Raw genomic sequence first — 15,361 nt, 5'->3', positions numbered from 1 at the left:
TATTTAGTTTTATTTTATTTTTTTACACCAATCAGTGTGCAAACATGGTCATTAAAACGCTAAATGAATAGACGTTCATAAACCAGTCAGTGCAACTCATAATTTTGGTCTCCAATTCTCAAACTCAAATTCTCACCCACGGAGGATTAAATGAGAATCTTTCTTGTTTAACACTGGAATGGGGTGGTGCACTGTTCACTACCCGAAGATACTGCCACATCGGGTCAATGCATAGGGCGACAGAAGCAAGCTTCCAAATCAGCTCCCTTTCTCAAAAATCCATTTAATTTATGGTCCCCAGATAGGGAACGTATGTATCAGTATGTGCTCACAAGTCACCCAAGTGCAAGTATTCACACAAAAAAAAACGTGCCTCAGGATGCGATCTGTCGCAAGATCCTTTCTTTTTTTACACTTGATCTAAGCCAAAAGGCCTAGAGGGGATAACCGGGAAAGGGGTGGACCCAACCATGTCCCCTTCATGAGCACTCACATTACTCATAGGAATGGAAGGAAGGCTGGCAGCCAACCAGCCTCCCATACACTTTCTGGGTGGGTGGCAGTCAGCCACCCATACATACATACAGCACAGGCTAAACCCACATCATCACTTAAAAAAAGGACAGGCGACCATTGCACTCTGATGGAGCATTTAGCAATGCAATCCATAGCCTGGCTTTTGCCTGAACCCCCATCACTCCTCCTCTTGCATATAAGACAATATTTCAGATCTGCATATGAAAACAACACGCCTACCTTTGTTGCACATAGCTGCCTGCCTGTCTCTAGTTACCCCACTGGCTGTAGCTGCGTCCCTTCCGACATGGAATAACACCAACTGTAACGATAAACTGAAAATTAACAGTATAAACCTGCATCATTTTGGACTCTGGTATTTGCTGAATCCGGGTGACCTGACAATCGATGGTGGTGCCGCTGGTGATTCTGGCCTTCTTGGAATCTGTTGGGCCTATGTGTTAGCTCACACATCACTTGGGTATCCATGGTAACTACCACAACATGGTCATCTGCAGTTTACATCTAGCCCGTGGCATTGAATGGCATTTTAAAAGTGCTAAGGGTCCTGGTGCAATAATCCTCCCATGAGGATCAGCCTCAACGGCTTTGTAGATTGCACTCATGTCAGCAACTCCATATACATTTTTTTTTCTTCATGCTTCTTTCTTCATCCTTTTTTCTTTCTGTCATTCAGACTTTCATTCATTCGATCTCTCTCACTCACTTGCTTTAACTCATTTGTTCTCACTCACTCACTCACTCAATCACTCACTCACTCATTCACTCTCACTCACTCTCACTCTCTCACTCACTCGCTCACTAAGTCAGTCTCTCTCTCTCTCTCTCTCTTTTTCTTTTTATATATATTTTTTTCCGTCTTCTTCTTCTTCTTCTTCTTCTTCAGACCCTGTCATAGCACTAATGCCTTTCCAATACCACCAGCAGATGGAGACACTCCATTGCAACATTGGTTGTGAGCAGCAGTTTCTAAAAACAAATGCCTCATGGCGGATTTCCCATCCATCAATGGATGGTAAATTTTGTTTTTATCATTCACTGACCACAGAAACCAATGCATGGTCAAGCAACAGCAATGACACACCCTTGTGTATAGGCATGAGACCCTCATGTCATTTAACAGGATTCAGCACCACCCACAAGACAGCTACCTGTCATGTCATGTCAAACCTGCACAGGTGTGCTAGATTATTATTATTTAGTTTTATTTTATTTTTTTACACCAATCAGTGTGCAAACATGGTCATTAAAACGCTAAATGAATAGACGTTCATAAACCAGTCAGTGCAACTCATCATTTTGGTCTCCAATTCTCAAACTCAAATTCTCACCCACGGAGGATTAAATGAGAATCTTTCTTGTTTAACACTGGAATGGGGTGGTGCACTGTTCACTACCCGAAGATACTGCCACATCGGGTCAATGCATAGGGCGACAGAAGCAAGCTTCCAAATCAGCTCCCTTTCTCAAAAATCCATTTAATTTATGGTCCCCAGATAGGGAACGTATGTATCAGTATGTGCTCACAAGTCACCCAAGTGCAAGTATTCACACAAAAAAAAACGTGCCTCAGGATGCGATCTGTCGCAAGATCCTTTCTTTTTTTACACTTGATCTAAGCCAAAAGGCCTAGAGGGGATAACCGGGAAAGGGGTGGACCCAACCATGTCCCCTTCATGAGCACTCACATTACTCATAGGAATGGAAGGAAGGCTGGCAGCCAACCAGCCTCCCATACACTTTCTGGGTGGGTGGCAGTCAGCCACCCATACATACATACATACAGCACAGGCTAAACCCACATCATCACTTAAAAAAAGGACAGGCGACCATTGCACTCTGATGGAGCATTTAGCAATGCAATCCATAGCCTGGCTTTTGCCTGAACCCCCATCACTCCTCCTCTTGCATATAAGACAATATTTCAGATCTGCATATGAAAACAACACGCCTACCTTTGTTGCACATAGCTGCCTGCCTGTCTCTAGTTACCCCACTGGCTGTAGCTGCGTCCCTTCCGACATGGAATAACACCAACTGTAACGATAAACTGAAAATTAACAGTATAAACCTGCATCATTTTGGACTCTGGTATTTGCTGAATCCGGGTGACCTGACAATCGATGGTGGTGCCGCTGGTGATTCTGGCCTTCTTGGAATCTGTTGGGCCTATGTGTTAGCTCACACATCACTTGGGTATCCATGGTAACTACCACAACATGGTCATCTGCAGTTTACATCTAGCCCGTGGCATTGAATGGCATTTTAAAAGTGCTAAGGGTCCTGGTGCAATAATCCTCCCATGAGGATCAGCCTCAACGGCTTTGTAGATTGCACTCATGTCAGCAACTCCATATACATTTTTTTTTCTTCATGCTTCTTTCTTCATCCTTTTTTCTTTCTGTCATTCAGACTTTCATTCATTCGATCTCTCTCACTCACTTGCTTTAACTCATTTGTTCTCACTCACTCACTCACTCACTCAATCACTCACTCACTCATTCACTCTCACTCACTCTCACTCTCTCACTCACTCGCTCACTAAGTCAGTCTCTCTCTCTCTCTCTCTTTTTCTTTTTATATATATTTTTTTCCGTCTTCTTCTTCTTCTTCTTCTTCAGACCCTGTCATAGCACTAATGCCTTTCCAATACCACCAGCAGATGGAGACACTCCATTGCAACATTGGTTGTGAGCAGCAGTTTCTAAAAACAAATGCCTCATGGCGGATTTCCCATCCATCAATGGATGGTAAATTTTGTTTTTATCATTCACTGACCACAGAAACCAATGCATGGTCAAGCAACAGCAATGACACACCCTTGTGTATAGGCATGAGACCCTCATGTCATTTAACAGGATTCAGCACCACCCACAAGACAGCTACCTGTCATGTCATGTCAAACCTGCACAGGTGTGCTAGATTATTATTATTTAGTTTTATTTTATTTTTTTACACCAATCAGTGTGCAAACATGGTCATTAAAACGCTAAATGAATAGACGTTCATAAACCAGTCAGTGCAACTCATCATTTTGGTCTCCAATTCTCAAACTCAAATTCTCACCCACGGAGGATTAAATGAGAATCTTTCTTGTTTAACACTGGAATGGGGTGGTGCACTGTTCACTACCCGAAGATACTGCCACATCGGGTCAATGCATAGGGCGACAGAAGCAAGCTTCCAAATCAGCTCCCTTTCTCAAAAATCCATTTAATTTATGGTCCCCAGATAGGGAACGTATGTATCAGTATGTGCTCACAAGTCACCCAAGTGCAAGTATTCACACAAAAAAAAACGTGCCTCAGGATGCGATCTGTCGCAAGATCCTTTCTTTTTTTACACTTGATCTAAGCCAAAAGGCCTAGAGGGGATAACCGGGAAAGGGGTGGACCCAACCATGTCCCCTTCATGAGCACTCACATTACTCATAGGAATGGAAGGAAGGCTGGCAGCCAACCAGCCTCCCATACACTTTCTGGGTGGGTGGCAGTCAGCCACCCATACATACATACAGCACAGGCTAAACCCACATCATCACTTAAAAAAAGGACAGGCGACCATTGCACTCTGATGGAGCATTTAGCAATGCAATCCATAGCCTGGCTTTTGCCTGAACCCCCATCACTCCTCCTCTTGCATATAAGACAATATTTCAGATCTGCATATGAAAACAACACGCCTACCTTTGTTGCACATAGCTGCCTGCCTGTCTCTAGTTACCCCACTGGCTGTAGCTGCGTCCCTTCCGACATGGAATAACACCAACTGTAACGATAAACTGAAAATTAACAGTATAAACCTGCATCATTTTGGACTCTGGTATTTGCTGAATCCGGGTGACCTGACAATCGATGGTGGTGCCGCTGGTGATTCTGGCCTTCTTGGAATCTGTTGGGCCTATGTGTTAGCTCACACATCACTTGGGTATCCATGGTAACTACCACAACATGGTCATCTGCAGTTTACATCTAGCCCGTGGCATTGAATGGCATTTTAAAAGTGCTAAGGGTCCTGGTGCAATAATCCTCCCATGAGGATCAGCCTCAACGGCTTTGTAGATTGCACTCATGTCAGCAACTCCATATACATTTTTTTTTCTTCATGCTTCTTTCTTCATCCTTTTTTCTTTCTGTCATTCAGACTTTCATTCATTCGATCTCTCTCACTCACTTGCTTTAACTCATTTGTTCTCACTCACTCACTCACTCACTCATTCACTCTCACTCACTCTCACTCTCTCACTCACTCGCTCACTAAGTCAGTCTCTCTCTCTCTCTCTCTTTTTCTTTTTATATATATTTTTTTCCGTCTTCTTCTTCTTCTTCTTCTTCTTCAGACCCTGTCATAGCACTAATGCCTTTCCAATACCACCAGCAGATGGAGACACTCCATTGCAACATTGGTTGTGAGCAGCAGTTTCTAAAAACAAATGCCTCATGGCGGATTTCCCATCCATCAATGGATGGTAAATTTTGTTTTTATCATTCACTGACCACAGAAACCAATGCATGGTCAAGCAACAGCAATGACACACCCTTGTGTATAGGCATGAGACCCTCATGTCATTTAACAGGATTCAGCACCACCCACAAGACAGCTACCTGTCATGTCATGTCAAACCTGCACAGGTGTGCTAGATTATTATTATTTAGTTTTATTTTATTTTTTTACACCAATCAGTGTGCAAACATGGTCATTAAAACGCTAAATGAATAGACGTTCATAAACCAGTCAGTGCAACTCATCATTTTGGTCTCCAATTCTCAAACTCAAATTCTCACCCACGGAGGATTAAATGAGAATCTTTCTTGTTTAACACTGGAATGGGGTGGTGCACTGTTCACTACCCGAAGATACTGCCACATCGGGTCAATGCATAGGGCGACAGAAGCAAGCTTCCAAATCAGCTCCCTTTCTCAAAAATCCATTTAATTTATGGTCCCCAGATAGGGAACGTATGTATCAGTATGTGCTCACAAGTCACCCAAGTGCAAGTATTCACACAAAAAAAAACGTGCCTCAGGATGCGATCTGTCGCAAGATCCTTTCTTTTTTTACACTTGATCTAAGCCAAAAGGCCTAGAGGGGATAACCGGGAAAGGGGTGGACCCAACCATGTCCCCTTCATGAGCACTCACATTACTCATAGGAATGGAAGGAAGGCTGGCAGCCAACCAGCCTCCCATACACTTTCTGGGTGGGTGGCAGTCAGCCACCCATACATACATACAGCACAGGCTAAACCCACATCATCACTTAAAAAAAGGACAGGCGACCATTGCACTCTGATGGAGCATTTAGCAATGCAATCCATAGCCTGGCTTTTGCCTGAACCCCCATCACTCCTCCTCTTGCATATAAGACAATATTTCAGATCTGCATATGAAAACAACACGCCTACCTTTGTTGCACATAGCTGCCTGCCTGTCTCTAGTTACCCCACTGGCTGTAGCTGCGTCCCTTCCGACATGGAATAACACCAACTGTAACGATAAACTGAAAATTAACAGTATAAACCTGCATCATTTTGGACTCTGGTATTTGCTGAATCCGGGTGACCTGACAATCGATGGTGGTGCCGCTGGTGATTCTGGCCTTCTTGGAATCTGTTGGGCCTATGTGTTAGCTCACACATCACTTGGGTATCCATGGTAACTACCACAACATGGTCATCTGCAGTTTACATCTAGCCCGTGGCATTGAATGGCATTTTAAAAGTGCTAAGGGTCCTGGTGCAATAATCCTCCCATGAGGATCAGCCTCAACGGCTTTGTAGATTGCACTCATGTCAGCAACTCCATATACATTTTTTTTTCTTCATGCTTCTTTCTTCATCCTTTTTTCTTTCTGTCATTCAGACTTTCATTCATTCGATCTCTCTCACTCACTTGCTTTAACTCATTTGTTCTCACTCACTCACTCACTCACTCACTCATTCACTCTCACTCACTCTCACTCTCTCACTCACTCGCTCACTAAGTCAGTCTCTCTCTCTCTCTCTCTTTTTCTTTTTATATATATTTTTTTCCGTCTTCTTCTTCTTCTTCTTCTTCTTCAGACCCTGTCATAGCACTAATGCCTTTCCAATACCACCAGCAGATGGAGACACTCCATTGCAACATTGGTTGTGAGCAGCAGTTTCTAAAAACAAATGCCTCATGGCGGATTTCCCATCCATCAATGGATGGTAAATTTTGTTTTTATCATTCACTGACCACAGAAACCAATGCATGGTCAAGCAACAGCAATGACACACCCTTGTGTATAGGCATGAGACCCTCATGTCATTTAACAGGATTCAGCACCACCCACAAGACAGCTACCTGTCATGTCATGTCAAACCTGCACAGGTGTGCTAGATTATTATTATTTAGTTTTATTTTATTTTTTTACACCAATCAGTGTGCAAACATGGTCATTAAAACGCTAAATGAATAGACGTTCATAAACCAGTCAGTGCAACTCATCATTTTGGTCTCCAATTCTCAAACTCAAATTCTCACCCACGGAGGATTAAATGAGAATCTTTCTTGTTTAACACTGGAATGGGGTGGTGCACTGTTCACTACCCGAAGATACTGCCACATCGGGTCAATGCATAGGGCGACAGAAGCAAGCTTCCAAATCAGCTCCCTTTCTCAAAAATCCATTTAATTTATGGTCCCCAGATAGGGAACGTATGTATCAGTATGTGCTCACAAGTCACCCAAGTGCAAGTATTCACACAAAAAAAAACGTGCCTCAGGATGCGATCTGTCGCAAGATCCTTTCTTTTTTTACACTTGATCTAAGCCAAAAGGCCTAGAGGGGATAACCGGGAAAGGGGTGGACCCAACCATGTCCCCTTCATGAGCACTCACATTACTCATAGGAATGGAAGGAAGGCTGGCAGCCAACCAGCCTCCCATACACTTTCTGGGTGGGTGGCAGTCAGCCACCCATACATACATACATACAGCACAGGCTAAACCCACATCATCACTTAAAAAAAGGACAGGCGACCATTGCACTCTGATGGAGCATTTAGCAATGCAATCCATAGCCTGGCTTTTGCCTGAACCCCCATCACTCCTCCTCTTGCATATAAGACAATATTTCAGATCTGCATATGAAAACAACACGCCTACCTTTGTTGCACATAGCTGCCTGCCTGTCTCTAGTTACCCCACTGGCTGTAGCTGCGTCCCTTCCGACATGGAATAACACCAACTGTAACGATAAACTGAAAATTAACAGTATAAACCTGCATCATTTTGGACTCTGGTATTTGCTGAATCCGGGTGACCTGACAATCGATGGTGGTGCCGCTGGTGATTCTGGCCTTCTTGGAATCTGTTGGGCCTATGTGTTAGCTCACACATCACTTGGGTATCCATGGTAACTACCACAACATGGTCATCTGCAGTTTACATCTAGCCCGTGGCATTGAATGGCATTTTAAAAGTGCTAAGGGTCCTGGTGCAATAATCCTCCCATGAGGATCAGCCTCAACGGCTTTGTAGATTGCACTCATGTCAGCAACTCCATATACATTTTTTTTTCTTCATGCTTCTTTCTTCATCCTTTTTTCTTTCTGTCATTCAGACTTTCATTCATTCGATCTCTCTCACTCACTTGCTTTAACTCATTTGTTCTCACTCACTCACTCACTCACTCAATCACTCACTCACTCATTCACTCTCACTCACTCTCACTCTCTCACTCACTCGCTCACTAAGTCAGTCTCTCTCTCTCTCTCTCTTTTTCTTTTTATATATATTTTTTTCCGTCTTCTTCTTCTTCTTCTTCTTCTTCTTCTTCTTCTTCAGACCCTGTCATAGCACTAATGCCTTTCCAATACCACCAGCAGATGGAGACACTCCATTGCAACATTGGTTGTGAGCAGCAGTTTCTAAAAACAAATGCCTCATGGCGGATTTCCCATCCATCAATGGATGGTAAATTTTGTTTTTATCATTCACTGACCACAGAAACCAATGCATGGTCAAGCAACAGCAATGACACACCCTTGTGTATAGGCATGAGACCCTCATGTCATTTAACAGGATTCAGCACCACCCACAAGACAGCTACCTGTCATGTCATGTCAAACCTGCACAGGTGTGCTAGATTATTATTATTTAGTTTTATTTTATTTTTTTACACCAATCAGTGTGCAAACATGGTCATTAAAACGCTAAATGAATAGACGTTCATAAACCAGTCAGTGCAACTCATCATTTTGGTCTCCAATTCTCAAACTCAAATTCTCACCCACGGAGGATTAAATGAGAATCTTTCTTGTTTAACACTGGAATGGGGTGGTGCACTGTTCACTACCCGAAGATACTGCCACATCGGGTCAATGCATAGGGCGACAGAAGCAAGCTTCCAAATCAGCTCCCTTTCTCAAAAATCCATTTAATTTATGGTCCCCAGATAGGGAACGTATGTATCAGTATGTGCTCACAAGTCACCCAAGTGCAAGTATTCACACAAAAAAAAACGTGCCTCAGGATGCGATCTGTCGCAAGATCCTTTCTTTTTTTACACTTGATCTAAGCCAAAAGGCCTAGAGGGGATAACCGGGAAAGGGGTGGACCCAACCATGTCCCCTTCATGAGCACTCACATTACTCATAGGAATGGAAGGAAGGCTGGCAGCCAACCAGCCTCCCATACACTTTCTGGGTGGGTGGCAGTCAGCCACCCATACATACATACAGCACAGGCTAAACCCACATCATCACTTAAAAAAAGGACAGGCGACCATTGCACTCTGATGGAGCATTTAGCAATGCAATCCATAGCCTGGCTTTTGCCTGAACCCCCATCACTCCTCCTCTTGCATATAAGACAATATTTCAGATCTGCATATGAAAACAACACGCCTACCTTTGTTGCACATAGCTGCCTGCCTGTCTCTAGTTACCCCACTGGCTGTAGCTGCGTCCCTTCCGACATGGAATAACACCAACTGTAACGATAAACTGAAAATTAACAGTATAAACCTGCATCATTTTGGACTCTGGTATTTGCTGAATCCGGGTGACCTGACAATCGATGGTGGTGCCGCTGGTGATTCTGGCCTTCTTGGAATCTGTTGGGCCTATGTGTTAGCTCACACATCACTTGGGTATCCATGGTAACTACCACAACATGGTCATCTGCAGTTTACATCTAGCCCGTGGCATTGAATGGCATTTTAAAAGTGCTAAGGGTCCTGGTGCAATAATCCTCCCATGAGGATCAGCCTCAACGGCTTTGTAGATTGCACTCATGTCAGCAACTCCATATACATTTTTTTTTCTTCATGCTTCTTTCTTCATCCTTTTTTCTTTCTGTCATTCAGACTTTCATTCATTCGATCTCTCTCACTCACTTGCTTTAACTCATTTGTTCTCACTCACTCACTCACTCACTCACTCAATCACTCACTCACTCATTCACTCTCACTCACTCTCACTCTCTCACTCACTCGCTCACTAAGTCAGTCTCTCTCTCTCTCTCTCTTTTTCTTTTTATATATATTTTTTTCCGTCTTCTTCTTCTTCTTCTTCTTCTTCAGACCCTGTCATAGCACTAATGCCTTTCCAATACCACCAGCAGATGGAGACACTCCATTGCAACATTGGTTGTGAGCAGCAGTTTCTAAAAACAAATGCCTCATGGCGGATTTCCCATCCATCAATGGATGGTAAATTTTGTTTTTATCATTCACTGACCACAGAAACCAATGCATGGTCAAGCAACAGCAATGACACACCCTTGTGTATAGGCATGAGACCCTCATGTCATTTAACAGGATTCAGCACCACCCACAAGACAGCTACCTGTCATGTCATGTCAAACCTGCACAGGTGTGCTAGATTATTATTATTTAGTTTTATTTTATTTTTTTACACCAATCAGTGTGCAAACATGGTCATTAAAACGCTAAATGAATAGACGTTCATAAACCAGTCAGTGCAACTCATCATTTTGGTCTCCAATTCTCAAACTCAAATTCTCACCCACGGAGGATTAAATGAGAATCTTTCTTGTTTAACACTGGAATGGGGTGGTGCACTGTTCACTACCCGAAGATACTGCCACATCGGGTCAATGCATAGGGCGACAGAAGCAAGCTTCCAAATCAGCTCCCTTTCTCAAAAATCCATTTAATTTATGGTCCCCAGATAGGGAACGTATGTATCAGTATGTGCTCACAAGTCACCCAAGTGCAAGTATTCACACAAAAAAAAACGTGCCTCAGGATGCGATCTGTCGCAAGATCCTTTCTTTTTTTACACTTGATCTAAGCCAAAAGGCCTAGAGGGGATAACCGGGAAAGGGGTGGACCCAACCATGTCCCCTTCATGAGCACTCACATTACTCATAGGAATGGAAGGAAGGCTGGCAGCCAACCAGCCTCCCATACACTTTCTGGGTGGGTGGCAGTCAGCCACCCATACATACATACAGCACAGGCTAAACCCACATCATCACTTAAAAAAAGGACAGGCGACCATTGCACTCTGATGGAGCATTTAGCAATGCAATCCATAGCCTGGCTTTTGCCTGAACCCCCATCACTCCTCCTCTTGCATATAAGACAATATTTCAGATCTGCATATGAAAACAACACGCCTACCTTTGTTGCACATAGCTGCCTGCCTGTCTCTAGTTACCCCACTGGCTGTAGCTGCGTCCCTTCCGACATGGAATAACACCAACTGTAACGATAAACTGAAAATTAACAGTATAAACCTGCATCATTTTGGACTCTGGTATTTGCTGAATCCGGGTGACCTGACAATCGATGGTGGTGCCGCTGGTGATTCTGGCCTTCTTGGAATCTGTTGGGCCTATGTGTTAGCTCACACATCACTTGGGTATCCATGGTAACTACCACAACATGGTCATCTGCAGTTTACATCTAGCCCGTGGCATTGAATGGCATTTTAAAAGTGCTAAGGGTCCTGGTGCAATAATCCTCCCATGAGGATCAGCCTCAACGGCTTTGTAGATTGCACTCATGTCAGCAACTCCATATACATTTTTTTTTCTTCATGCTTCTTTCTTCATCCTTTTTTCTTTCTGTCATTCAGACTTTCATTCATTCGATCTCTCTCACTCACTTGCTTTAACTCATTTGTTCTCACTCACTCACTCACTCAATCACTCACTCACTCACTCACTCATTCACTCTCACTCACTCTCACTCTCTCACTCACTCGCTCACTAAGTCAGTCTCTCTCTCTCTCTTTTTCTTTTCATATATATTTTTTTCCGTCTTCTTCTTCTTCTTCTTCTTCTTCTTCTTCTTCAGACCCTGTCATAGCACTAATGCCTTTCCAATACCACCAGCAGATGGAGACACTCCATTGCAACATTGGTTGTGAGCAGCAGTTTCTAAAAACAAATGCCTCATGGCGGATTTCCCATCCATCAATGGATGGTAAATTTTGTTTTTATCATTCACTGACCACAGAAACCAATGCATGGTCAAGCAACAGCAATGACACACCCTTGTGTATAGGCATGAGACCCTCATGTCATTTAACAGGATTCAGCACCACCCACAAGACAGCTACCTGTCATGTCATGTCAAACCTGCACAGGTGTGCTAGATTATTATTATTTAGTTTTATTTTATTTTTTTACACCAATCAGTGTGCAAACATGGTCATTAAAACGCTAAATGAATAGACGTTCATAAACCAGTCAGTGCAACTCATCATTTTGGTCTCCAATTCTCAAACTCAAATTCTCACCCACGGAGGATTAAATGAGAATCTTTCTTGTTTAACACTGGAATGGGGTGGTGCACTGTTCACTACCCGAAGATACTGCCACATCGGGTCAATGCATAGGGCGACAGAAGCAAGCTTCCAAATCAGCTCCCTTTCTCAAAAATCCATTTAATTTATGGTCCCCAGATAGGGAACGTATGTATCAGTATGTGCTCACAAGTCACCCAAGTGCAAGTATTCACACAAAAAAAAAACGTGCCTCAGGATGCGATCTGTCGCAAGATCCTTTCTTTTTTTACACTTGATCTAAGCCAAAAGGCCTAGAGGGGATAACCGGGAAAGGGGTGGACCCAACCATGTCCACTTCATGAGCACTCACATTACTCATAGGAATGGAAGGAAGGCTGGCAGCCAACCAGCCTCCCATACACTTTCTGGGTGGGTGGCAGTCAGCCACCCATACATACATACAGCACAGGCTAAACCCACATCATCACTTAAAAAAAGGACAGGCGACCATTGCACTCTGATGGAGCATTTAGCAATGCAATCCATAGCCTGGCTTTTGCCTGAACCCCCATCACTCCTCCTCTTGCATATAAGACAATATTTCAGATCTGCATATGAAAACAACACGCCTACCTTTGTTGCACATAGCTGCCTGCCTGTCTCTAGTTACCCCACTGGCTGTAGCTGCGTCCCTTCCGACATGGAATAACACCAACTGTAACGATAAACTGAAAATTAACAGTATAAACCTGCATCATTTTGGACTCTGGTATTTGCTGAATCCGGGTGACCTGACAATCGATGGTGGTGCCGCTGGTGATTCTGGCCTTCTTGGAATCTGTTGGGCCTATGTGTTAGCTCACACATCACTTGGGTATCCATGGTAACTACCACAACATGGTCATCTGCAGTTTACATCTAGCCCGTGGCATTGAATGGCATTTTAAAAGTGCTAAGGGTCCTGGTGCAATAATCCTCCCATGAGGATCAGCCTCAACGGCTTTGTAGATTGCACTCATGTCAGCAACTCCATATACATTTTTTTTTCTTCATGCTTCTTTCTTCATCCTTTTTTCTTTCTGTCATTTAGACTTTCATTCATTCGATCTCTCTCACTCACTTGCTTTAACTCATTTGTTCTCACTCACTCACTCACTCACTCACTCAATCACTCACTCACTCACTCACTCATTCACTCTCACTCACTCTCACTCACTCTCACTCTCTCACTCACTCGCTCACTAAGTCAGTCTCTCTCTCTCTCTCTCTTTTTCTTTTTATATATATTTTTTTCCGTCTTCTTCTTCTTCTTCTTCTTCTTCAGACCCTGTCATAGCACTAATGCCTTTCCAATACCACCAGCAGATGGAGACACTCCATTGCAACATTGGTTGTGAGCAGCAGTTTCTAAAAACAAATGCCTCATGGCGGATTTCCCATCCATCAATGGATGGTAAATTTTGTTTTTATCATTCACTGACCACAGAAACCAATGCATGGTCAAGCGACAGCAATGACACACCCTTGTGTATAGGCATGAGACCCTCATGTCATTTAACAGGATTCAGCACCACCCACAAGACAGCTACCTGTCATGTCATGTCAAACCTGCACAGGTGTGCTAGATTATTATTATTTAGTTTTATTTTATTTTTTTACACCAATCAGTGTGCAAACATGGTCATTAAAATGCTAAATGAATAGACGTTCATAAACCAGTCAGTGCAACTCATCATTTTGGTCTCCAATTCTCAAACTCAAATTCTCACCCACGGAGGATTAAATGAGAATCTTTCTTGTTTAACACTGGAATGGGGTGGTGCACTGTTCACTACCCGAAGATACTGCCACATCGGGTCAATGCATAGGGCGACAGAAGCAAGCTTCCAAATCAGCTCCCTTTCTCAAAAATCCATTTAATTTATGGTCCCCAGATAGGGAACGTATGTATCAGTATGTGCTCACAAGTCACCCAAGTGCAAGTATTCACACAAAAAAAAACGTGCCTCAGGATGCGATCTGTCGCAAGATCCTTTCTTTTTTTACACTTGATCTAAGCCAAAAGGCCTAGAGGGGATAACCGGGAAAGGGGTGGACCCAACCATGTCCCCTTCATGAGCACTCACATTACTCATAGGAATGGAAGGAAGGCTGGCAGCCAACCAGCCTCCCATACACTTTCTGGGTGGGTGGCAGTCAGCCACCCATACATACATACAGCACAGGCTAAACCCACATCATCACTTAAAAAAAGGACAGGCGACCATTGCACTCTGATGGAGCATTTAGCAATGCAATCCATAGCCTGGCTTTTGCCTGAACCCCCATCACTCCTCCTCTTGCATATAAGACAATATTTCAGATCTGCATATGAAAACAACACGCCTACCTTTGTTGCACATAGCTGCCTGCCTGTCTCTAGTTACCCCACTGGCTGTAGCTGCGTCCCTTCCGACATGGAATAACACCAACTGTAACGATAAACTGAAAATTAACAGTATAAACCTGCATCATTTTGGACTCTGGTATTTGCTGAATCCGGGTGACCTGACAATCGATGGTGGTGCCGCTGGTGATTCTGGCCTTCTTGGAATCTGTTGGGCCTATGTGTTAGCTCACACATCACTTGGGTATCCATGGTAACTACCACAACATGGTCATCTGCAGTTTACATCTAGCCCGTGGCATTGAATGGCATTTTAAAAGTGCTAAGGGTCCTGGTGCAATAATCCTCCCATGAGGATCAGCCTCAACGGCTTTGTAGATTGCACTCATGTCAGCAACTCCATATACATTTTTTTTTCTTCATGCTTCTTTCTTCATCCTTTTTTCTTTCTGTCATTCAGACTTTCATTCATTCGATCTCTCTCACTCACTTGCTTTAACTCATTTGTTCTCACTCACTCACTCACTCACTCACTCAATCACTCACTCACTCATTCACTCTCACTCACTCTCACTCTCTCACTCACTCGCTCACTAAGTCAGTCTCTCTCTCTCTCTCTTTTTCTTTTTATATATATTTTTTTCCGTCTTCTTCTTCTTCTTCTTCTTCTTCTTCTTCAGACCCTGTCATAGCACTAATGCCTTTCCAATACC

The 15,361-nt window shown here is 43.4% G+C and overlaps 9 pseudogenes; all 9 read right to left on the bottom strand.

The window, feature by feature from the left end:
* Positions 1–181: 181 nt before the first annotated feature.
* Positions 182–445, bottom strand: LOC130286573 (U2 spliceosomal RNA; annotated as a pseudogene).
* Positions 446–1,913: 1,468 nt separating this feature from the next.
* Positions 1,914–2,177, bottom strand: LOC130286572 (U2 spliceosomal RNA; annotated as a pseudogene).
* Positions 2,178–3,648: 1,471 nt separating this feature from the next.
* LOC130286571 (U2 spliceosomal RNA) lies at positions 3,649–3,912 on the bottom strand (annotated as a pseudogene).
* A 1,454-nt stretch (positions 3,913–5,366) lies between these two features.
* Positions 5,367–5,630, bottom strand: LOC130286570 (U2 spliceosomal RNA; annotated as a pseudogene).
* A 1,458-nt stretch (positions 5,631–7,088) lies between these two features.
* Positions 7,089–7,352, bottom strand: LOC130286569 (U2 spliceosomal RNA; annotated as a pseudogene).
* Positions 7,353–8,838: 1,486 nt separating this feature from the next.
* Positions 8,839–9,102, bottom strand: LOC130286567 (U2 spliceosomal RNA; annotated as a pseudogene).
* A 1,474-nt stretch (positions 9,103–10,576) lies between these two features.
* LOC130286565 (U2 spliceosomal RNA) lies at positions 10,577–10,840 on the bottom strand (annotated as a pseudogene).
* A 1,479-nt stretch (positions 10,841–12,319) lies between these two features.
* Positions 12,320–12,584, bottom strand: LOC130288008 (U2 spliceosomal RNA; annotated as a pseudogene).
* A 1,492-nt stretch (positions 12,585–14,076) lies between these two features.
* On the bottom strand, positions 14,077–14,340 carry LOC130286564 (U2 spliceosomal RNA; annotated as a pseudogene).
* Between the last annotated feature and the right edge of the window lie 1,021 nt (positions 14,341–15,361).

This window comes from Hyla sarda, chromosome 8 (genome assembly GCF_029499605.1).
Source record: "Hyla sarda isolate aHylSar1 chromosome 8, aHylSar1.hap1, whole genome shotgun sequence".
In the NCBI taxonomy this organism is placed as follows: domain Eukaryota; kingdom Metazoa; phylum Chordata; class Amphibia; order Anura; family Hylidae; genus Hyla; species Hyla sarda.
The sequence above is the reverse complement of the archived record's forward strand: the minus strand, read 5'-3'. Positions and strand labels throughout refer to the sequence as shown.